Source organism: Aedes albopictus, chromosome 1 (genome assembly GCF_035046485.1).
Source record: "Aedes albopictus strain Foshan chromosome 1, AalbF5, whole genome shotgun sequence".
NCBI lineage: Eukaryota > Metazoa > Arthropoda > Insecta > Diptera > Culicidae > Aedes > Aedes albopictus.
Genome location: NC_085136.1, coordinates 76,030,310 through 76,043,800, shown reverse-complemented (window position 1 = coordinate 76,043,800; position 13,491 = coordinate 76,030,310). Strand labels below are relative to the sequence as shown.

The 13,491-nt window shown below is 40.5% G+C and overlaps 1 protein-coding gene across 1 annotated transcript in view; it reads right to left on the bottom strand.

Annotated features, from left to right (window-relative positions):
• Nucleotides 1-12,430, bottom strand: part of LOC134285016 (homeobox protein 5-like) — a 231,767-nt gene extending 219,337 nt beyond the window's left edge. The window contains exons 1-2 of the mRNA XM_062844875.1: nucleotides 12,253-12,430; nucleotides 10,947-12,033 (exon numbers count right to left, since the gene is read on the bottom strand). The gene's annotated coding sequence lies outside the window, so the exon portion shown is untranslated. The remainder of the gene's footprint in view (nucleotides 1-10,946; nucleotides 12,034-12,252) is intronic.
• Between the last annotated feature and the right edge of the window lie 1,061 nt (nucleotides 12,431-13,491).

The following is a 13,491-nucleotide window of genomic DNA, read 5'->3' as shown; positions in this document are numbered from 1 at the left end:
AAAATAATTCCTGATATCATCCAAATGATTTACGTAATCATTAAAAACGCTAAGAAACATTTAAATTGCAATATCAATGCAAGAATGATAGCTGCTATCATCCAAAAATATCCAAATATTTACGATACGATCCTTATTGAATAATATCGGTTCAAACAGCAGCTCTCTGATTTGCAGTTTCATTGTTTTTTCACGAACAATCATTTGCTATAGTGTTAATTTTACAGGTTAGCGAACAGCGATGACAGAGACGACCGTTACTCTGTCGTAGTACGGCATTTCACGTATTGTAACCGACAACCACAGATTTCTTAGAAAAAACTCCCTTGAGTTCTTTAGAAACTTTAGAAAGTTTTTTTCAGTAATTCCTGTAGAAAGTCTTCCATGAAATCTTAAAGAAATTCTGTCAGGGGTTCCTTCTGAGATTTCTTTGAGCATTCCTTTAAGAGTTATTCCAGAGATTTCTTTAGAAAATCCATAGAATCCTTCTCGAATTTCTCTGAGTTCCCCAAAGATTCATCCAAAAATTAAGAACGAAAAACTACACACTGTTTTAATAATCATTCCATGGATTGCTTCCGATATTTTTCCATCAGCAGGTCGACTCCAAAGGCACGTTCTCCCACACTTGGTAAATGGAAACTGCTATATGGATTTTTTTCAGATATCTCTTTGAAAATCCGTTCAGAAAACTCTTCCAACGATTTTTTTAGAACATGAAAAGTTCTGAATTCCGTCTGAAATTTCATAAAGATTTCTTCAGAAGATCATCCAAAGTTTCCTTCAGAAATTACTCTAGAAAATCCGTTAGAAAATCTTCTATGGATTCCTTCCGAAATTGCACTTGGGATATTTCGAAAGAAATTACTCCAGGAATTATTTCATAAAACTTTCCTAGTATACTTCAAAAAATCTTCCAGGGAAAATTTGAGAAATTTGCCCACAGATTCCTTTGAATGTGCTGAAACCTCCTGAAATCCCCTCAAATTCCCTGGAAAGCCCTGAAATCCCCTGAAATCCATTGTAACTCCCTGAAACACCATTGCAACCTCCTGAAACACCACGAAACGCCTCTGGAACGCTCATAAAGCCCCCTAGAGCACTTCTGAATCCCCCATCGATCCCTACAATTCCTATGGAACGTTCCTGAAACCTCCTATAATCGCCAACGTCCTTCAACTACGCTCCTTAAACTCCCTGGAACCCAAAATGCATATAATTACCCCTGAAACGTCCCTGACATTCCTAAAAGTCCTTCACTAGAATGCCCTGAAACCCCATGAAATTTCTAAGAATGCCCCGAAAGCCCTTTGGAACACCCCTGGAACATCCCTAGAAAGCCCCTAAAATCCACTCAAACTTTTTTGGAACGCGTAAGAGTACTCCTAAAATACGCTGGGAACCCTAGACCCCTAAAACAGCGGAGCGCCCTTGATACCCTCTGGAACACCCCTAAAACTCCCTAGAGAGCTCTTGAAACTCCTTGAAACCTTCTGAATCACCCGTCCAATCACTGGAACACCCCCTGGGATCCCGAGATTACCCCTGTAACGCCCCTAAAACCGTCTGAAACACCCTGGAACGTTCATGCCACTCCTTGAATCACCTCTATGACAAACCCAGACATCCATACAACCTATTCAAACACCCTGGAATGCCCATCAAATACCCTGAAACTCTTCAGAGCGCTCCTGAAATCTACTAAACAATGTTTCCAACGATAATGAAGTTCTGAATTCCTTCAGAAATTTCACAAAGATTTCTTCAGAAGATCTTCCAAAGTATCCTTCAGAAGTTACTCTAGAAATTCCGTTAGGAAATCTTCTATAAACTTCTTCCACAATTGCACTTGGGGTATCTTCAGAAATTACTCCAGGAATTATTCTATAAAACCTCCCAAGTATACTTCAAAAACTTCTTCCACGGAACATTTTAGAAATTTGCCTACAGGTTCTTTTATACATGCTCTCAAGAATTTCTTAGGAAAGTTCACCAAGACTTGGAAGAAATGACCCAGCCACGGGCTGAAATTTTCTCCAGAAGTTCTATATTTAATTATTATTGAAAATTTCAGCCCGTGGCTGGGTCATTTCTTCCTTCGGATGTTCTTTCAAAGATTGTTTAAGAAATTCGTTCGATTTGGGATTTTTGTTTAAAACTATTCCGAAGCTTCCTTCAGGAATTCATACAGGTATTGGCTTCACGAACTCCTCCAGAGATTTTCTCAGGAATATCTCCAGAGATTCCATTGGAAATATCCGCAGGAGTATCTTCAGGAGTTACTTCAGAGTTTCATCCAGAATGGACAAAGGAGATTTGTGCAGACATACATACAGAGATTCTTTCAGGAGCTCAAGTAGTATTCCTCCGTATATTTCACTAGAAATTCCTCAAGTATTTCTGCAATGGATGCCTCTAGAATTTTTGCGACGGATTCAGAAATACTTCCTAGGAATTTCTACAACAAATTACAGGACTTTTTGGACTCCACCAGGATTTGAAAAAAAACGACAGGTTCTCTTTTGAAGGATTTCTCCAGGAAATCTCCCAGGAAGTTTTTCAGAAAATTCTCTTGGAGTTACACAAAGCGTTTCCCGGAAAATCCCGAAAGAGTTCCTCCAGGAATTCTTATATTACTACTTTCAGTGATTCTAGCAGGAATTTCTTCAGAGATTTCTGCAGCAATTCATACAGTGATTCTTTCAGGGACTCCAGTAGTATTAGTTCGCATATTTATGCAGAAATTACTCTAGCATTTCATCCATGGATACCTCTAGGATTTTCGCCACGGTTTAGGAAAAGTGTCCTTGGAATTGCTACAGCAATTGCGTTGGAAATTTCTCAAGAGATTTTTCGGATTCCTCCAGGATTCTGAAGGATTTTTCCAGGAAATCTTCCAGGAAGTTTTTCAGTAAATTTTCTTAGGGTTCCACAAAGCGTTTCCCAAAAAAAATCCCCTGGTATTCCTCCAGAATGTATGTCAGGAATTACTTCTGAATATCTCTGGCATTTTTCAAAAACTACATTCAAGTTTTTTTTTCAGGAATTAGACAGGGGATTTCTTCAAAAATACCATCAGGGATTCTTTTAGTAATTCATTCATGGTTTCCTTCTGAAACTTCTTCGGAAGTTTCTGCAGAAATATCTCAGGGACCTCAGGGATCAAGGGATTTCTTAAAAAATTCTTCCAAAGATTTTGTTTTTTCAAAAAATTCCCTTTCAAAAATCCCGCGGAAATTCATCCGAGAGTTTCTCCAGGAATTCATTGAGAAATATCTAAGGAGATTCTTGCAGGAATGCATACAAAGGAGCTTTTTGAAATTGCACAAAAAATACCGGAGGATTTTTTGAATTTGTAAAGAAATCCCTTAAGTATATTCCGATGGAACTTGTGGAGATTCCTAGTAGAAATTCTTGAAAATTATCTGGAATGATTCCTAAACCCTCGGAAGTAAAATCTGAAGTGATCTCCGGAGGAATTTCTGGAATAAGCCTTGGGGGATTTTCTGAGCTAACAACACTGAAGAAATTCCTAAAAGAATTCCATCATAAACTTCTGGAGGAATTCCAGATATATTTCCAAGGAAAAAACTCGTGAGGGAAGTTTTGAAGAAAGTTCTGGGCAAGTTTTCTAAGCAACTTCTGGAGTAGTTTCCGAAGATATTCTTGAAGAGATTTCTGACAATCACCTTTAACTAGACAATCTCTGAAAGAACTCCTGGAGATACCTCAGGAAAAATGCTTCGATTTTTTTGTAGAATTCCTTCCAGATATGGAAGAAAGTCCTGCTGAAATTTCTGAAATTTTGAAAGTCCAGGAGAAATTTTTCAAGGAATCACTGAGGAAATTCTTGAAGGAAAGGAATTTTACGAATGAATCTCTAAAGGAAACTGAAATAAACACTGAAGATCCCTGGAGTTATTTCTTGAAAACATCCTTGAGATATGCAAAGGTATAAGATTCTGGAAAAGTCCTGAAAGGGTCGCCGTTGAAATATCTGAAAGAATTCTTGAAGACAGGTCTGAAAAAATCCTAAAATGATTTTATGAAGCAGTCCTTGGAGCGAGATACCTGGAGGAACTTTTGGAGGAAATCCCTGGAACAACTTCTAGAAGAATCTTCTGAGCATTTTCTAGAAGAATTTCAGATGAAAAGCCGACGGAAATCTCCGGAGTAATTCTAGATTGTACCCCATGATAATATGTGGACGAGTACCTGGAAGAATCACTGGAGGAATTCCAGCAAGAGTTTCTAGAAAAAATGTGAAAGATTCCATGGAGAAATTTCTGCAAGAATTTCTCACCCCAAATCTGCGGAGGAAGTCCTGCAGAAATCTCAGGAAGAATTCCTGCTGAAATTTACTAATACTGCAAGAAGCTGTGACATTTTTTCGTAAGAACGACATTTGCTAGGGAATCTCTGGATAATTATCTGCAGGAATTTCTTGGTAAACCTCTAGGAATTCTACTAGGAATTTCTTCAGGAGTGTCCCAAGAAATTTATCCAGAGATTATTCTTGAAACCAGTCTACGGATTCCTTCAGGATTTTTTTCAGACATTCCTCTAAGCATTCTTTCAGGGATTATGAAGAAACTCCTTCAAAGGTTGCTTCCTAAATTCGTATATTTTCATAAATCTGAAATTTTTGAAGGCATCCCGGATAAAAAATTACCATTCATTACATGGTAAATATTATTAACGTATGACTGGTTTTATTGTTCACAATAAAACACATAGTAGATATATTGTTACTTTTTACAATAGAAATCAAGCCCATATAGTTCGTACAATAAATGAACATTAGCTTTATTAGTGACTAATTGATTCGATTGTTTTTCAATAGTTCTATAATAATTAAAAGTTACTATCAGTAAAAATTAATTTAAGTTGTTTTTATATAGTTGCGCAAAAGTGCCTGCAAAGTTCTCATGGACTTTTTTATTAAAAAAGAGATTATTTCTCAATTACACTTAAAACAATTCGTAACAAATAAATAACAATAAATATTATTGTTGCTTGGATCATGTTTGTATAATCAAATACAAAATCACTTGACATATTTTTTTATAGTTTTTGTTTTAAATTTGAGTACAGTAGATGTTTCGGTTATTGAATGTTATTCGCTAAAACTTCAACGACTGACAGACGTCAAGCCGTGTTGGCAGAGGAAGCTCTCAATGAATAATTGAGGAAGTACTTAGAAAACTAGCTGAAAAGCAGGTTTTAGCCAAATGAGGACGTTACGACAAGAAAAAGATGAACAATGATTTTTCTACTGTTTTCCAATAAATTAAAGGAATCTAGTAAATAGTAAACTACCATTGATAACAATACAAATACAATTTATTTAATGGGGTCAATGGAACCGATGTTAAAATAAACATGCAATAATATTTGTTGTTATGTTGACAGATTTCGCCTTTGAAAAACCAAAGCATTCATATTTATCGGTAACATTTTTCTTCAGCATTTACAGATACTAATGGCCACATGAATTGTGAACGATTTATGGTATGGATCATACGACCTGAGGTCTGACTTGTGATATTTGGCAGTTATTTGAAAAGATTGATGATAGATCTTATCAACAGCTGCCAAGCAACACATACCAGACAGACATCAGAAAGTTTGACTCTTATCATAAAAAATGTGCATATCATGCTGGCGGCCGTTAGTGCTCGTAAATGCTGGATATAAATGTTAGCGGGGAATATAAATTCTATGGATTTTCAAAAGCGAAAACTGCTTGCAAATATTATTGTATTTTTATTGTAACAACGATTCATTTGACGCCATTCAATTAATTGTATTTGTATTGTAAGAACAATGAAAAAACATTAAGATATATTGTTTTCTTTTGAAAATTGCCCTAAAAATGTCTCATAAAAACACAATACATTCTATTGTTTTTCGCGAAAAAGTGTATGAAAATTTTCTCAAAATTATATGGTTAAGATACATAACGACCACCATTTTTTATTGTAAAAGTGCCATTTACTATTCGCCGAATGGTATAGAACAATAAGGGTGATGGTGAGTGTACCGTGGAAATTACAATACGTTTAATGGTGAATATTTTTCGAAAAAATGGTGTTGTAACAATAAAATTTATCGTATTTTTATGATATTTTTTATCAGGGATTCCTTCAATAATTCTATCAAAATTTTCTTCAGTCATTTTTCTTAGAAATTTCTCCAGGAAATTCCAGGAAATTCTCTGGAAAATTGATGAAGGAAGTTTTTATATAGTCTCTGAAGGGATACCTTCAGAAATTTCTGAAGGAATACATGCACGAGTTTCTGAGACAATCTTAAAAGGAGTTTCTTGAAAAACCCTGCCAGATTTCTTAGAGGAATATCTGGAAAAATCCTGAAGAAACCCGTACCCGTAGTTCTAAGCAATCTTTTGATAAAATTCTTGAAGAAATCGTGAAGGAGTCCCAAGTAAAATTTCTGGAGGAGGTTTCCACAATGTTGTTAACCGATCACCACAGCCGTTCGATCAGTCCAGGCCCAACCCCACTTGATCTAAACACAACTTTTGATGTGAGTAATTTCTTTGTATAACAAATGACTTGACTACTCCAACTTTGTATGATGTAAATGTAAATTGTAAATGTAGTTTGCCCTGAAGATGAGTGAATAAACGCTTGAAACGTCGGCTTTAATTAAAACAGTTGCAACCCGAGGACCAGCAATCGCTAATAAAGTTTCCAGAAATCTTCTAAGTAGAATGCTTTCAGAATTCTTCTGGGATTCTACCAAATTATTTATGAGAAGCTTCCAGAATTTGTGCAAAATCTTAACTTGGATGATTCCAATTTCCTTGTGGGATGATTCCAGACTCCTTAAGAAGTTCTTCCAGAATTCTTCTGGATTGCTGCCGCAATCATTCTACGATGCTTCCAAGTTCCTAAGCTTCCAGAATCCTTCGCGGATACTTTTACATGCCTTACACGAAGCTTCCAGGATCCTTCACGGATGCTGCTAGAATCCTTCAGGGATGCTTCCAGAATCCTTCGACTATACTTCCAGAGTCTATCAGGGATGCTTCCCGAATCCTTCTGAGATGCTGTCAGATTCCGCCGGGATGCTGCAGCATCTTTCATGAATGCTTTCGAATTCCTTGTCGGAAGCTTCCAGAATCTATCTGTGATGCTCACAGAATTCTTCTGCGTTGCTTCCGCAATCCTTCTACAATGCTTGCAAACTCATTACAGCTAACTTTCAGAATCCTTCAGGTATGCTCTCAGAATCCTTCTCGGATGCTTTTAGAATCCCTCTGGGATGCTTCTAGAATCCTGCAGAGATGCTTCCATATTTCTTATTGGATGCCTCTAAAATCCTTCTGGGATGCTTCTATAATCTTTTTGGGATGCATACCTTGAGGTATGCGTCTAGAATTCTTCTGGGATGCTTCTGAATTAGGAAGCTTCCAGAATCCTTCGCGGATACATCCAGGTTCCTGCTGGGATGCTTCCATGATCCTTCTGGAATGCTTCCACAATCATCCTGGAATGCTTCCAGAATTCTTCAGCATTGCTTCCAAATTCCTTTAACCCTAAAAGGGATACCTGGGGTCCATTGGACCCCAGGCGCCTTTTAGAGCTCGTCTTTGATGGAACACACTCAGCGAGGTGACGAAACTGAGGCCATGAAGGTATTCCTTTTAGGGTTAAGGAAGCTTTCAGAGTCATTTACGTATGATTTCAGAATCCTTCTCGGATGCTGCCAAAATTATTTTGGGTTGCGGAAAACTTCCAGAATCCTTCTGGTATGCTTCCATATTCCCTATGGGATACTTTCAGAACCCTTCATGAATGCTTCCAGAGCACTGATGGAGACGATGTTGAAATGTGCTCTGGAGAAAGTGCTTGCTAATCTAGGCTAGGAAGTTGTTGTGCGAGCATGACGCCCCTGATTTGCTAGAACGTCTGCAGCCTCTCTACTTGGAATACCTTCGAGTCTAAGCTCCCGTTGGAAGGTTATGATACCGCGTAATGCTGCATCTCGATCGATTTCGAATGGCTAACCTGAGTGTCCGATCACTGACGAACAGACAAGTCGCAATGTACCGGAATACAGTGACTCGAAACTCGTTTCTATGTTTTGCAAGCTTACAGCAATGCATAGGGCTTGGCTGTGAAGATACTACAATTACTGAGTAGAGGCTTTGAGCACCAGCTTCACAGGCATCCTTCACGTGTCAGTGTCGATCTTAAATACGTCAGCATCCAAGACCCTTTGCCATAGACGAGGCCTTACGAACAGTGGGTCGTTCTACTGACTGGGGGCGCACTGAACAACAGGAATTCCTCCAAATTGATGGTCTCTTTGCAGGGTCTATGCAGCTTTTCAACCAGGTCCTTTATCCGCCCCGCGGTCACAGGCCTTGAGGCGCAGCGTATGTAGGAAGCAATATCGACCTTTCAGAGAGATGTGTACAGCCAACGGGTGGTGATTCATGTACCGCCTCCATACCTAAAGCAAAATTGTGGAAGACCTGGTGACCGGGTACCTGGTGTATTTACCCAAAAGCCATCGGTTGTCAATGGATATTAGAATCGAAGGAGGCCGAAAACGGGAACATCGTTCGGCCGGCACAAGAAAGACAGGTCCCTGAGAAAGACAGGTGCCGGGATGAACCTGCCTACGGCAGAAAATCCCAGAATAAAAAGAGATAAAAAAAAAGGTCCCTCAAGGCTTCAACCAAAAAAGTACGGTGTAGATTTCGACGAAGTCTTTGTTCCCGTCGCCAAAAAGGTGACCATCGGGACGTTACTCTTGGTGGCCAGCCTTCGCGGAATGTTCGTGAAGCACATGCACTTAACAACCGCATACCTGCATGGGTAGTTAGATGAAACCAGCTACATGCGGCTTCTGGAAGGATACGCCACGCGAAGGATCGAATAGAGCCAGTGTGCTAGCTGTTGTTGAACCAAAGCATCGATACAGTCCTGCGGAAAATGGATTTCGTTCCATCATCAGCGTATCCATGACTGTACGTGCGAAATAAGGGCAACAAGTACACCTAAGTACATACGTATTGCTCTATGTGGACGAAATGCCAGTAGTTCGCAAGACAGAGGAGAATTTCAAGGCTCTGCACTACGTGGTGCTACAGCACTTTGAAGTAACGGTATTCGGAGACACCAAACACTACCTAGGAATCGTGATCAGCAGGAATACATCCCAAAGCTCACGGACGATTCGGTCTGACGAACGCTAAGCCTTTAAAGATAGCTTTGGATCCTGACTACTTTCAGCAGGAGGATAAGAAGCATCTACGGTTGCGGAACATTACTCAATACCTGAGTCTCATCGGTGGTTTGCTATACGAACTTAAGGACAAACGTCTTGACATCCCGCTTCAACAGTGTATCAAAACTTCAAACGCACAAATCTCAAGAAGCAAGCTTTACACAACAAAGCATTTTATTATTCTGCTCTTGCTCACTTGTAATAAACTTAAAATAAGAAGATCAGGTGCGCTGGTTTTGTTTACGAAGAGATTTGTGCCCTCGAAATCATGAGTAGGTGTCAAAGTCGGTCATTGTGGCCGCCCTTTTTGGGATTCTAACAAGTCTGTCCTTAAGGTGTATGCGGATGCCGGCTAGGATAGGAAGTCCAATTCCGGTTTACTGATACGGCTTGGAGCATCATCAGGGGGAGGGCATTACATTACGGAAGCAAACCCATGTGGCGTGATTGCTTTAATCGAACAATGCCGTCAGTGTCATGCAGAAGTTTCATTTCCCAGTTAGCTGTGGAGTGCTAGACAAGCTGGTAACTCAGTTCCGGTAACAGCAGATACCGAGTCCAGGAATGATTAGTCTCCCAGCGGTAGATTCCTTCTTTATACGGCCTTGCAACAGCAGTGATTGTTCTGAAACCGGTTGCTCGGTTGAAGATTCCTCCAACGTCACGTATTGAGCGACATTCTACGAGTTTGAAATAACCGAAATGGCTTTTACAAGCTAGCCCAGAAAGATTCGAGATGAACGATCTTATATGAACGATCTTTTGAGTTGGGCGAAGTTTTTGAAGCACTGTCAACCAGTTGCTGTAGAATCTGTTTTACCATACACTTTCATGACAGTTTCTTAATCTCTAACGAACTCTTCAACTCAACGCACAATTTAACACTAAAACTTTTAACCATCCTAGTACACTTAATCAATTCCTACTGGATAGTACAGTTGCCAGTTTCACCCAAACACATGTGATACCGTCGCAAAATTCTACTCCTCGCGTGACTGGTAACTATGTTATTGCTTTTTGTCCACAGCTGGTTCTCTAGAAGACTTGGCTGCATCGATCCCTACCTTCTTTTTAGAAGCAGACTTCCTAGCCTTCCTTTACGGTGGGTTCCTTGACTCATACGGCTGCTACCGACTATAAACAGTAGGTATAGCTTTTAAGATCGCCGAAACATTAAATGTTTCGTCTAATTTTGTCTAAAGTTTGAGAAGGTCAAAGTCCTAAATTTAGATATTATTTTTTGGACACGTGATAAACACGTTTCCACACTTACGATCTGCATGCAGGTTAGCCCTTAATTCAATCTGTCAATTAGACACACTAAATGCAATATATGGAAAATCTCAGATTTATTACTCATTAAAAAAATCAGGTGCATCCTTTTGCAAATTTTCAAGTTTCATGCTTTTAAAAACGTGAGTAGGGATCGTAGTCAGCCATATTGGAGTTCCCTGATGTTTTACCATATTTTCGAGCCAAATTATAGTTATGTCGGCTATAGAAACAAATTTCTACTAACATCAATTATTCTCTCCGTGCATCTCGACACGGAAAATGACACTTTCCACGAGCTCCAAACATCTTCGGGAGCCGCCCGTCACCGCGCAGACAATAAAGCCACACAAAGCAACAGAACAATGAGTGGCAGTCAAATTTAAGACCAACTAACCTCAAAAATAACTCACCTCGAATGTGACAGCTGTAATCAGTTGACATCGCTCGTTGAAAAAACACCAATTTATCAATCTCACTGGCAACAACTCCACACAAAAAGCCGAACTTGAAACACACACAGAACGACACGACGGCTGGCTTTCACCTTCGCGCGGCTTCTAAACAACGACGCCGCTCAGCGCCTGCTTTGTTCCGAACAATCGGAGAAGAAAATTACCTTCTCCGAAAAAAAAAACTTATGAATGAAAATCTTCACACTGCTGCTGCTGTTTTAGCTTCACTAATAGTAGGCCGCGGTACGCCGAACGGCTTCTGCTATTCTTCCGTTCACACTAAATCACACTTTTTTTTCTTCTTTCAAGCACCAAACACCAAACCGTACTTGTTTTGATGAAAATTCTTCCACTTCTTCTGCGCCGCAGCGCAGCGCTTTTTCTTCTGTAAACAAAATGGAATAATGTTCAACTGCTCCGCAGCGGAACGGACAACCTCTGCATTAACTGCGCGCCGACTTTTCCAACCACCAAGGTACCAAGGCTCTAAATTTAGGTAGGTACTGCTGCAACAAGACTTCGGATTTATCACCTTCCCGCGACCCCACGCTCGTTGCAATTCTTCAGCCACGACACGAGCTATCACCGTCACGTGAAACAAAAGGTTCACTCTTTGTGACCCCCACCACCCTAAATTACCAACGGAGGGGGGTGGTACTTACTTCGAAATCACCCACCCTCTCACTAGTTGGCGCACCAATCACCACCGCACACAGGCGCTCGTTTCTTCCCATCAAAGATGGCTGCGGCGACGCGAGCGGGAAAACCGTTGGCGGTGTGATGATGTAAACAAATCCGGAAAATTCACACTTGAATGACTTTTTTTTTTTTGCTTCTTCTTATTACACTCTCACCCGGTGAGTGGTGAATATTGGAGAACGATTGATTGGATCGGGAAGGAAATTGCACCGTTGTCGAGGGCGTCGAGTTCAATTGAGACGCAATTTCACAATCGTCGTCATGTACGAAGAAAGGTAGCCAATTACAGCCACGGGAACTTTCAGGTCACCACTTCAAAGTTGTTCAGAAACTAACGCCTACCGATCTGTAAGTAAACAAAAAAAAATTAAAATTATTAAAAATAGGTAAACATGTTTTACCACAATCTAGTTATCTTTGGTTTTTGATCACTCCCATGGGTACATACAAAAGTTTTTGGTATATAGGTTATGGGCCCAGAAACGTTCTGCGAATCAGTCGCATACGTCGCATAGAATTGATGTTTTTTACAACGTAGAAAGACGCGAAGTTCCTTATCAGTCACCTGAGTGAATCACCTTACGGCATCGCAGCATATCATCAACACCGTCTTGAATTCAACCAATCCAATCGAAAAGGTGTACTGTACAATATGCTCATTACATTCACGTGTTTTGCGACCGTTGCTATCGACGATCATCGGGCGTTTTTATCAGCGCGGTTGCATCGCACCAGTCAGTCTCGCAAACACGATGTAACTGATTCGAAAAACGTAATCAGCTGATAGTAGTCAGTCACAGTATACCGAGCTCATCGGCATCGGTAAACCGGCGAAATAAAGCACACCGAAAGGCATTACTCAACAACAGGCTTCAACTTGAACTGCGATGGCAAATCAGATTACCTACCCACATACCTACGACGAAGAGGACGGTAGGACGATGAAGATGATCCAGACGAATCATCATCAGTTAAGTAAACACAATAAAGGAAAAACGAGTCAACGACGAAACAACTAAAAACATCAACCGTGTATAGGGGGAGAAACGGGGTTAAATGCATCCTCCATGAGTTAAGTTTCCGGAAAAGCGACGCAAGTAAAATTAGCACTATATTTCTTCTTTTTGGGCTTGTAAGGTTATTATCCGGCTTATATAGAGCATGTAGGCTCTACAACAGAACTACGGATGCGGATGCCACTGATAATGCGTCAAACTCTTGGCGGATTGAACTAGCGTTTTAACTAGTCAGCCAGATCGGTTAATAGCTGTCCAGGCGTATCTTTTACGAACATAGTAGAATTTACCATAGTTCCTCTAAGGCTACGTATGACATAATAGAGGAGACGAATGTCGCCAGTATTTGCAGCTCTATCGCCTTCGTCGATTAGGGAGTTCGCCCACTCACTTTTGTCCCGTCTACAGGAGCGTTTCACTTCCTTCTTGAGAGCCGAATCGCGCTGACAGGCTACGGCTTTGGCACCTCGTGTTTTCGCTCGCTCTAACGCGACTCTGGCGATCCTTCGCTCCTTTATTTTCTTTCATGTGATCCACTGCTTTCTCTGGCGTTCTTGATGGCGTTCAATTGATCTTCGACGCTTCCACTTTCCGGAATATCCACAGCACGATTCTCCAGCATCCCGACGAAGGACCTTTTCACCGCAGCGCCATCAAGTCGGCGTGTGTTGAGCCGGTGACCGATTTTCTCCTGTCGATGGATCCTGGCAATGCGCAGCTGAAGCTTGCCGATTAGGAGGATGGTGGTCGGACGCAATATCGGCGCTACGTTTGTTCTGCACATCAAG